This window comes from Adiantum capillus-veneris, chromosome 20 (assembly GCF_014529385.1).
Source record: "Adiantum capillus-veneris isolate H3 chromosome 20, ASM1452938v2, whole genome shotgun sequence".
In the NCBI taxonomy this organism is placed as follows: Eukaryota; Viridiplantae; Streptophyta; class Polypodiopsida; order Polypodiales; family Pteridaceae; genus Adiantum; species Adiantum capillus-veneris.
In genome coordinates this window covers 15882193-15893546 of record NC_140950.1, presented here as the reverse complement: position 1 = coordinate 15893546, position 11354 = coordinate 15882193, and the positions used below count along the sequence as shown (strand labels likewise).

At 40.3% G+C, this 11354-nt stretch overlaps 1 pseudogene; it reads left to right on the top strand.

Annotated features, from left to right (window-relative positions):
* The first annotated feature begins 279 nt into the window (after positions 1-279).
* Positions 280-1713, top strand: LOC147432157 (uncharacterized; annotated as a pseudogene).
* The last annotated feature ends 9641 nt before the right edge of the window (positions 1714-11354 follow it).

Below are 11354 nucleotides of genomic sequence, written 5' to 3'. Positions count from 1 at the left end.
AAAAAAAAGTAAAAAAAAAACGATTTTTTTTCTTTCTTTTTTTGCATCTCACACATATTCCACACGCATCACACGCCCCACATACTCGACGTTCGCGCGCATGTACACACGATTAGACACATTTAGAGCAGATACGTCCGAGAGTTAGGTTTTGCCAGATTTTGTTAGATTTGAGTCCGATTGTACGCATAAACCTCGATATAGTGCAGATTTTGATTTTAGTCTCCATTCGACGAGTTGACGAGGTTTAGAGGCCTATCACACGCCGAGAGCGCACATATGATGGCCATGACCACTTCCTGCTCTGAGTACACATTGCTCACACTTATAGGCGAGCACAGAGGCCGACCCTTTTACACAGACACATATGGACATTTCTTTGTCCAGTGCCGCGCTTCCTTTGGTCCCACACAGACCCTCCAAGTGGTGCGAGTCCTTCTCGACGACACACGGGATGGCACATTTAGAGATGACTATCGCGCCACGTATGTGGTCGACCATTTGATTAGGCTAGAGGAGATAGAGCTAGTACACGCAGATGATTGCCTTGAGGCCTTCGACCATCCTGTACAGGTTATATTACAATGGGTAGGTCCTCGAGTGATCTATATAGATAGTGCTTAGCGCATATATCGATTAGAGTATCGCACTTCTAGTAGACGCCTATCCACAGATGTTGTGACACTAGTTGGCGAGCCTAAAGATAGATGCTACATGAGTACCACAGGCACTGAGCTTTACTTTCTGACTTGTGGATTTCCGTACGATCCTCGACCGACCTAGCGCCCTACTTCGAGTAGGAGTGCCTTACCTCCTTTAGACACAGTGCCACCACCCACATCACTCAGGAAACCACCGCCAGGATTCTCCTCACCTAGACTTGATTTGCCGTCAAGCGTTTCGAGCTATCACGAGTCTAGAGCGATGTACACGGCGATTGCTAGCACTTTGTGTACCACTCAGAGTGAGCCACAGATAGAGACCCAGAGCCTTCGAGACACGTACTTTAGAGAGTCTCAACCTCGACACCTTGCACCATCTAGAGACCCATGTGAGCCTTTCATGACACAGATTAGAGAGCATACGAGAGAGTCTATGACTACCATATCACCCCAGTTGAGAGCACCAGAGGTAGGGCCCGGTAGATCACCCATTGTAGATATGAGTGCCCCTAGACCACTGACCCCCACCCTTCAGACACTGTCCGAGACCAGAGAGACTAGGCATAGCATGAGAGATATAGACGGTCAGATCTTGCATATAGTAGGCCAATCTCCACGAGGGGTTGCATATTATGTTGACACTTATGATCACCCCTTTGTGAGGCTAGCCACCCCGCAGCGCATGATGTCTACACCTAGGCAGATTTTGAGAGCCTATCCACAGGCCGATAGAGCAGTTTTTATTGATGATCTCGGAGAGCAGTATCTCTTGATTGAGACCCTTGATTTTGATGACATAGAGTGGGCACACCCAGATGACAGCTTAGACACACAGACACATCCTAGGCTAGTGGAGCTTCAGAGAGTTGAGCAGACCGTGACCTATCTAGATGGGCTTGGTCATAGGTACAGATGCCTGACGAGTGGTGGATCTAGAGATCCTTTAGTCCGCCTTCTTGCATATTTGATAGGAGATCCACGTGAGCGAGTTTATAGGGATGTTGATCATGCAGTATATGTTTTGACTATAGGTCTACCCTACTCCCCTTGACTTAGACATGATGATTTATGTTTACCCACGACGACCACGCTAGCTCCACAGCTACCGAGAGCTCCGAGCCCTCGAGAGACACCACTAGAGAGATCACCTCCTAGGCTTCTTTTGTCACGTCGTATTCTACCACCTTGGGAGATGCCAGATGAGGATGATAGTGTGCTACGAGAGATAGCTCCAACACCTAGCCTACCACCCACAGGTAGAGCCCCTGAGACTAGAGCCCACTCAGAGTATTGTTAGGGAGCCTACACCACCTACCACACTTATCCACGAGACTTCTAGCACACAGCGAGAGATCTCACAGAGTCATAGAGTGAGTGACTCCGATGGATTTGTTATAGATGAGACCACTCCACAGATTCTAGCTGCCCTTGAGCATCCTTGTTTAGATATTCCGACCTCACAAAGGCCCTTAGAGATAGATGTTGAGATAGAGCCATCTACGAGAGTAGATCCCCCTATGAGAGAAGATGCAGAGCCACAGCATCGCTATCCCACTCTTTTAGCTTGCATAGCGGTGTCATAGCCAGTGAGTCATAGAGAGAGCAGCCACCACATATAGATGTTGCCCTAGTGCCATCTACGAGTGCCGATTCATGATCAGATCACCCGATTGAGCGGAGACCAGCCACGAGCCGTACTTTTCTAGATCGGGTTCCTAGAGACCACATTACTGACACCACAGAGATAGAGGTTACACCACAGATACATGGACGTACATGGACTAGAGTGACCTCTACGGACACCCTATGTAGGGATACGATAGAGCCTGCTAGACTTGTTTGGAGACCACGTACACAGGCATCTTAGCCATGTGTAGAGCCTTCTCTAGGCAGAGGATCTGCGATGGTGAGTAGTGCCACTGAGGAGCGACACACGATAGATCAGGCACGTAGCTCTCCATGTAGAGCTTCCAGGACAACCCAATAGGTATTTTTTCCCCGTGACGAGCTACATGCTAGATTTTTACCTTGTGATGACACGATCATATTTCTAAAGAGCCATATGACCGATGATGGACTTTCACATGGTTGGCTCATATCTAGACGGTCACTTGAGGCACATGTTTACTTTGAGGGACAAAGACATGTTTGGGTACCTAGGGCACGAGCGGTAGCACACCCAGCGCATACAGGATCATACCCTAGAGCGAGACCTCCACGAGCTAGATGTCGAGAGATGAGACTACCCCTAGAGAGGGCGGTACCTTCTCAACAGATAGTATGTCCTAGAGCTAGATGCACACGTAGACACGCTAGGAGAGCTCAGACTGACATCCCTACGAGAGCGCGAGCATTGCAGATTTGGCTACCAAAGAGCCTTCCACAGACTATTCGAGTAGAGGCTGATGCCCACCCTACGACCATTCCTTGTGCTGTTGAGAAGACTTTACATATGGAGCTAGGTGTTAGCCAGCCCTTGACTATTAGAGATCGAGCTAAGAGATTGCAGCTCATGCTTCATGGTGAGAGCTCTCTCTTGACTCCTAGTTGCATGAGATTTGAGATTTGTACACATTGATATGTGCACTAGATTTATGTGCATATACCAGAGGCACTTTTTTCCCTTTTGGGTTTTTTCCCTCTGGATATCCAGGTTTTAGACCCTAGCTTAGATGTTTTATTTTTTTATTCTGTTACTTTTGTTATTTTATCTTGCTGCTGACATACCTCTTGGAGGTACAGTGCTTTTGTTGATCTTTTGATGCAGCACATAGACAGACATTAGCTTGCCCATGGAGATTGGACGACCATGCAGACATGATGTATCTCCAGACACGAGGAGCTTCCATGACATCGACCTCTTCATCAAGCCCATGCACAGGTGTACTCCTTCCTATGCTATATGGTTTTGTACATTTATATTTGTTGATTGTGGCTTCTTCTTGGTTTGATTAAGTGCATTCAATTATGTTTTGTTATCTACCATTAAAGATGTATAAACTTGTCCTTTCTTTAGTTAATTGACTTAGAGTTTAGTTTTATTGATGAGCCTTGAGGTTAGGAGGCCTTGACTTTAGGTTAACTCATTTACTTGACTACTAGTCCTAGTTGGTAAAAGTATTCGAGTGTTTGAAACCTTAGGAGTGTTTTAAGCATAGAGAGGCTTTCTCACCCAAACAACAAAGAACATTAGTGAAAATACAAAGGAAATGGAAGAAAAACAAAAGTGCCACAAGTGTAAAAGTTTAAGCTGGAAGAGAAATCCTGGCTTGATTTGGTACTTCACTCACATGTATTGCCTATGGTACTAGAGCCCTAGAGGTTCCCAGTGTGGGTGCTTTTCTTTGAGAAGGAAAAAGCCCCGGGTATACAAATAAGCACACACGTCAAATGATTTTGCAAAATGTGAAAAATAACAAATGAAAAGCAAGAAAAATGAAATGAGAAAAACTTCCATTGAGCTTCAAGTAAAAAAAATATTCAAGATTTTGTTTCGAGTTGTGAGAGTTAGTTAGCTAATCTATAACAGACATAATTAGGGAATCTTGCATTGGGATAAATTTACTAACTTAGCTAGTACTAGAGTAAATGTTTTAATCCTTAGTCGTAGCTAACTAATTGATAGACTCATTCATAAGCCCAAAACTCTTGATTAATTAATTTTTGCAAGTGCAATTTATTTTTCCTTCATGGCAGTGTAACATTTCATAATTCTTTGCATTTACTCATTACTACATGTGCTTTGCCTTTTCCTTATGCCTTATCACCATATATTTGAGAATGCTACCTCATCCACCTTTTTCTTTTTGCAGGAACATTCTTTCTCAAGCATCTACCACGACATGGCTTTGTCAAGGACGACAAAGCTTCGGGAGGGGAGAGTGTTGACGGGCGAGCGTCAACGACATGCATTATGATTCCATTGGTGTGTACACATATGTGTATGCATATATTTTTTGTATTTACGGGCTCCATAGTGGGTTCCAAGTTGTACATTGATGACTAGATGAGCCTAGATACCTGCAGCATGTTATACATTTTTTGGCCGGCCGCCCATTTTAAAAAGCCCTTGTATATAAGTCAATTCACAAGATGTGAAAGGGCATTCTTAGAGAAGAGAGTGTGAGGGAGTGTGGAGAAGAAGAAGAGGAGTGGCTATGGAGCTTGGATCTTCCACATCATATGTAGTGGTCATTGGGATTAATGGAAGCTAATTTCTCTCTACTTTCTCTTGTCTTTCAGGCTTATGTGTGTTAATGGTGTATGATTAGTGTTAATCTTCTCTTCCCTCTCAAGTTTTCCCTCTTGTTTGAGCATTCTTGCTTCACATGTGTGCTAGATTAGAGTGTGTGTGTATGTGGGCTGTATACATTTCTCTCATTAGGCTTCTTTGTGTATGCTTAATGTGTGATTTGAGTGTGTGTGCTTGAGATTAGAGCAAAGGGATACTCCATTGTCTGCATGATTAGAGAGTTAGAGTGTAGATTGAGAGTGTGTGTGCATAGATCTTGCTTCATCGGCTTTCCCTCTTCTCCTCTCTTGCTTTACCCCTTTTCCTAGAGTCCTCATTCTGTCACATTAGGTGCATCCATGCTTCCATGCACTAGCCGGGTTCCAATCCACCGGATTGACATTATGTCGGTGGGTTGTGCACTGTGCTATGACCGCCAACACATAACATGGCTGCAAAAATTTCGACAACATTTTGGCAGCATAACCATATCCAGAAAAAAAACCAAGAGCCACAGTGGCTTCCACCATAAAATCACAACCATAATCCATGAGGGATCTCAGCCCTTATCCACAAACCATATTCACACTGAACCAACTCCCACACTTGGAGTTTGACATATCCATTGCAGTCAATCGAAGTCCACACACATGGCTCTTAAGACACGAGATTTTCATGCATAAAATAAGTCCAACCAGAAACTAAACATGATATAAAAATCCAAGTTGACAACATCTAACCATGCAAAGTTGATGCATCATACCTGCACTTCGCCTCTCTAGCACATAGAGTTAGGTTTGACCTAGAAAGGTAGAAAGCAATCATACCCATGCACATGAGGCATCCACATCTATCCATGAGGTTTCATACATCATATGATATCATTCCATCACCATAAAAATGATGCAAAACAGCTATGACCCTTAGGTCGACCATAAGCCATAACTTCACACATATGCAAAAAACAACTTTTTGCCATTTTTGGGGGCATACATAACATGCAAATGAAAGTGTGTGACCTCAAACCAATGCATCAAGATCAACTCCATAATATAGACTAACACTTTATCACATCGCTTTACCCATATGATACTCACACAACAAACGGTAACACAAAAGGAAAGCCGCTTATTCATATCTGCCTTACTCACACAACAAACGGTAACACAAAAAGAAAGCCGCTTATTCATATTTGCCTGTGCGGTTCGGGTTGACTAATCATATATCCTCGCATGAGTTTATGGAAATCTAATACTTGAGATAAAATCACCAAAATAAACCATAAATCGTAAAAAAATGGCTCGGTTAACTCACGACGTCATATGGTACTTCCCCTTGGTAGCACCCCTATACGCATAGGTAAACCCGGTCATGGAAGGATTAATAACTCCCATACCCAAGGTGATAACGGAGACCTAAATACCAATTTTAATAAATCTTTTCAATTGGCTAAGTGCGTTTGCCCATCCGATGAATCTATATAGTGGTTCTCCAAGGAGCCTGGGGTCCAAAATTTTGACCAAGTGCGATGAGCAACAAGCTGTTTTTTGACCATATCTCTTAGCTCGTGCATGATTTTACATGACACCCAAGAGAAAAAATGTTCTAAATGATGTGTTTTATCTTTGGTTTGAAGGGTTTGGGATGATTTATAACAGTTTGTGAGTTATGACCAAAACAGTGTTCCTACCGCTTCTATGGCGTTACACGAAAAGCACTTTTTTTTTGCACGCACGTGATCAACACATCGTGTGCATAAATGAGAGTCTTAAACATAATAAAATAATCATGGGGCAACTTCATATGCACTCGACAAATCCATACACACACTCGTATATGAAAAAAGAACCATGGAGAGGGTATCTACTCATAAAAACGACATTTAGAGAGAGATGATGATGGCTATGGAGTTTAGAGCTTTTCACCGTGCTTTAGAATTGATTAGGGGCTTTCAAAAGGCTTCTTCCTATGCCACAAGAGAGCATTGATGAGAGCTATGTAGAGGTCTTCAGCACGAGAGCTTTCGGAGAGCGCTTACAACGTGAAACGAGAGAGGAGATAGTAAGCAAGTAGAGAGAGAATGTCCTTCTTCTTCTTCTTCCCTTAAACGAGAGAGGAGAGCTTATGAAGATGGTGATGAAGATCTTGCACCACTTCGTATAATAGGTATGTATTGCCTTGCGGTAGTAGACGCAACAGACGGCCTTGAAAACTGAGCACTCCCTGCCAATTTATAGGCACTACAGCAAGCCGCCAGAGTGATGCCCAAGCCAAAAACTAGCACTAGTTTTCTACAAAGATAAAAATAGCGTAAAAAGAAAAAAAAAAATCTAAAATTGAACCATGGGTTCCCCTTGTCCATTGGAATAAGAAAGCAGACTCGCTTTTCACTAAAAAACACTAAAAATCATGAAAAGTTAAAAATAGTGTGAAAAGCACTCGAAAAGAATATTTTTACAAAATTGAACTATAGCTTCCCCAAAACACATAGGTTAAGAATCCAACCCTGCTTTTTGCAAGAAAAGCACCTAAAAGCATGAAAAACCTAAAAATAACAATTTTTCTCAAAACTGAACCAAACGTCTGTTAGACCTACTGGAACATGGAAACGACCTTGCTTTTTACTTTAGAACTTTACAATACTATCAATCAAGAATCTTAAATCAAAATTTGACAAAAAAACATTTGAATCTGTCTTTCTTATTTTAAAAAGAGACCCAAAATTTGGGGATCTTATAGATTAGACCCTTCTATTATATTGTAATGTAGTTTCATCATCGACTCATACATGTTGGTGTGGACGGTGCTACATTTGATGCGATAATGGAGCGGATCCTTTGTTTGTTTGAGCACATTGAACCATTCGGCATCAGTGACGTACTCCCACTTTACCATTTTGAGATCTAAACCCCTCCATGGAAAATCCATAAGTAGCATTGAACTCTGATAAAGTTGTACATAATTTTTCTTGCACGTGGATCATGAACTTTGGAGCTTTCCATCGACCTATGCACATCAAAGGGAAATCTACTAAACTGTATTGTATTTGGAAAAGGATTGAAAATACTCAATTTTTTTAATAGAAAATAGCCTAAAATGTAATATTTACCATAGATAATTTTCTTGTTAGCATAATAAATATGTTCATTAGCACATTGAATTAGCTAGCTAGCATACTAAGTATGATACTAAACGTGTGCTTATGAATATACTAAGAATGTGCTTTCCTCCTTAGCAACATAATAAAGAAAGCTAATGTCTCTTAGATCAAGCATCTACTACTTTTAAGCACAAGGCTTTAGAGCATGAAAAGTTCCATGGCTTTGCTTCAAACCTAGCTTTTGCTGCTTTGATAATTTAGTTTTGTACTTTAAAGCCCTATGTTTAAAAGTAGTATGTTTTAATTTAGTTTTTAACTTTAAAGGCTTGTGTTTAAAAGTAGTCTAGTTTAAAGGAGACTATTGAACCCTATGCTTAAAAGTAAAAGTAGTTTGCTTTAATTTAGTTTTGTACTTTAAAGCAGTTGTCTAGTTTAAGGGAGACTATTGAGCCCTATGCTTAAAAGTAAAAGTAGTTTGCTTTAATTTAGTTTTGTACTTTAAAGCCTTGTGCTTAAAAGTAGTGTGCTTTAAAGGAGAGCATTGAGACCTGTGCTAAAAAGTAGTCTGATTTAAAGCATATTGTTGCTTTAAAGCACAAAACTAAACTACCAAAGCAATAAGAAGCAGATTTTAAGAAAAGATATGGATATTTCAGTGCTTTAAAGTCCCATGCTTAAAAATAGTAGATGGTTGCTCTTAAATAAATTAGATTTCCCCACTGCTTTAAAGCTTACTGCACTACTAAAAAGCATCAACCTGACACATGGTGTAACATGTGTTTAAAAGTAGTAGATGCTTTAAAGCTCTGTGCTTAAAATTAGTCGATGCTTGGTCTAAAATATATTAGCTTTCTCCATTTCTTTAAAGCATACTACTGAGCCGTCTACTTAAAAGTAATCTGAGTTAAAATAGAACAATAAGCTATGGCGGCTTAAAAGTAGTTTTATTTAAAGTAGACTATTGAGCCATGTGCATAATAATAGTCTAATTTGAAGCACAAAACTAAATCACCCAAGCAGTAAGAAGTAGATTTCAAGGAAATTTGTGGATCTTTCAATGATTTGAAGTTCTATGCTCAAAGTAGTATATGCTTTAAAGCCTTGTGCTTAAAAGTACTGTGCCCAAGAGAAATGGAAAAAGACAACATAAGTTACTGTTAAGGGGTTTCATGAGGTGGAGTTAGGGATGAATGAAAATGGCAAGAAGAAGACCAAAAAGGATCTAGTGCATAAGAAGATGTGTTGCACAAAACTCTTGTGTTGGATCAAGGACCACATAAAGTAGTTTAAATAGAACACAACTTTGTTTGCAAATGGCAAGCAGAGCAGTTCAAGTTGTGTCTTGGAACACTCCTAGATGATGTTGTTGGGTCAATCATAGACTTTGCAGATAATTACTCTTTCAAGGGCCAACATGAAATACAGTCCATGCACTGGTACTTCAACCAAGTTACTATATTGGTGCACATTATCTATCGTCACTCATCAAAAAGGGAGGTCTTGAAGACAACTCGTTTCTATATCTTAGATGACAAGGTTCATGACACCTTGTTTGTGCAGCACTACCTCCTATTGAAGGATGCATGGTTGAATGATAGTGACTGGAGGGAAAAGAGGCATTGGGTGTGGTTAATTGTGCTACCCAATTCAAGGCAAAGCAGATGTTCTATTTTGTTACTAGGTATTCCAACTAACAGGCAAAGAGATGTGCTAGAAGTTTTTTTGGTTCTGGGCATGGAAAGGGTGAACACGATGGCATTGATGCTAAGATAAAAAGGGCACTCCCTCATGAGCAGCTGAGGGTAGATGGGGCCACTCTAAAATGTGCATCTAAGGTGGTGTATTTCTTGAGGGAAAATTTTAACCACTTAAGATAATCAAGGGGTTTTGAGGACATTAAACTTGGTGAAGTTGACATGACACGCCAATGGAACTACAAGCCAATTAATAAGACAATGTTCATGCATAGTGTGAATGGCTACTCATATGAAAGCATTGTGGTACAACATGCTATCGTGCTTTTGTGACTTTTTTAATGTAAAACAAATGGAGGATTTGCGTCAATAAGGATACTATCAAGGAATGGGCCTATGAGAGCATTATGCCTACGAAGGATTGTGAGGGTGGCAAGGATGTTGATGATGATGCTATCATCGAAAGCCAACACTTTGGGCCAATATACGTAGACCACCATGATGTTTTACCAGTAGCACTTTGAAAAGGAGATAACTTTGCTATAAATGCCAAATGCAAGAGCTATAATTAATGCTTGGGGAAACACTCTTGATAGTGCCACATTGGTATGCTAAAGTAGAGGTAGATAAAAACAAGTTATTAAATGACCAATCCCTTACAACTCTCTATTCACATTTGGTTAGGGAAACTAAGTTCCATTCATTCTCAATGGAGCACAATCAGATGTTCAAGATGTACCAGATATGCATGACTCTATATAGAATAGCATGCCCTTGGAAATGTAGCTCAAGACACAAATAGAAATTTAACATGGAACTTTAGATCTTCTCATTTAGCATCTCCAACGAGTGATTCTACTTTTAGGGCATGCCAATCCACTTTAAAGCGAATACAATATTATTTAAAGCATATATAGAAAGCCCTAAAGCATGTGTATGAAGCTTTCTACAAGATTCCATATAGGATGCAATGAGTTTGTGATGCTTTACTCATGCGATGTTAAGCTCTATGAGCATGTCATATATCTGTCAGTACAGAATCGAAGGTGGTCATAGACAATTTTCCTGTCACATAAAAAGCATAAATTTTAGGTCATATATTTCTTAATTAGGCATAAATTTATTTGAGTATTCCATTTTTAGGAATGTAATACACTTGTGAAGGTTATAAAATGTCTCAATAAAGATGGATTGCATTCCATACTCATTAAAGCTCAACAATAAATTTCACCTTAATGCATAAACCTTCTATTTTTTAATAATTCCTTCTTTTGGGTCCTTTGAAGTCAAATACGAGTCTTATAATTTCTTTCACATATTAAAACCAATACTTCCATGAATATTTCATATTATGTACAAAGCTTATGGTCAAAGTACCAAATTCTACCATAATCTACTTTAATGGCCCAAGCCGCTAACCTGTTCCAATTCACTTTTGTGCATACGTCGTAAAAGCCACCACTAACTTGGCCCAAGGAACTTCTATACATACATCCTAAGACTAGTGTTAGCATACCCCACCATTCTAGCCTTTGGCAAAATATTGACTAAGTTTCAAGTACTTCCTTAAGCTGCCAAATAAAGAGGCCCTCATATACCCCACTCTCTCCTAATGTCTATTAAGGTTAATTGTACTATTAGCAACCACATGTGTCATGTCCACATTT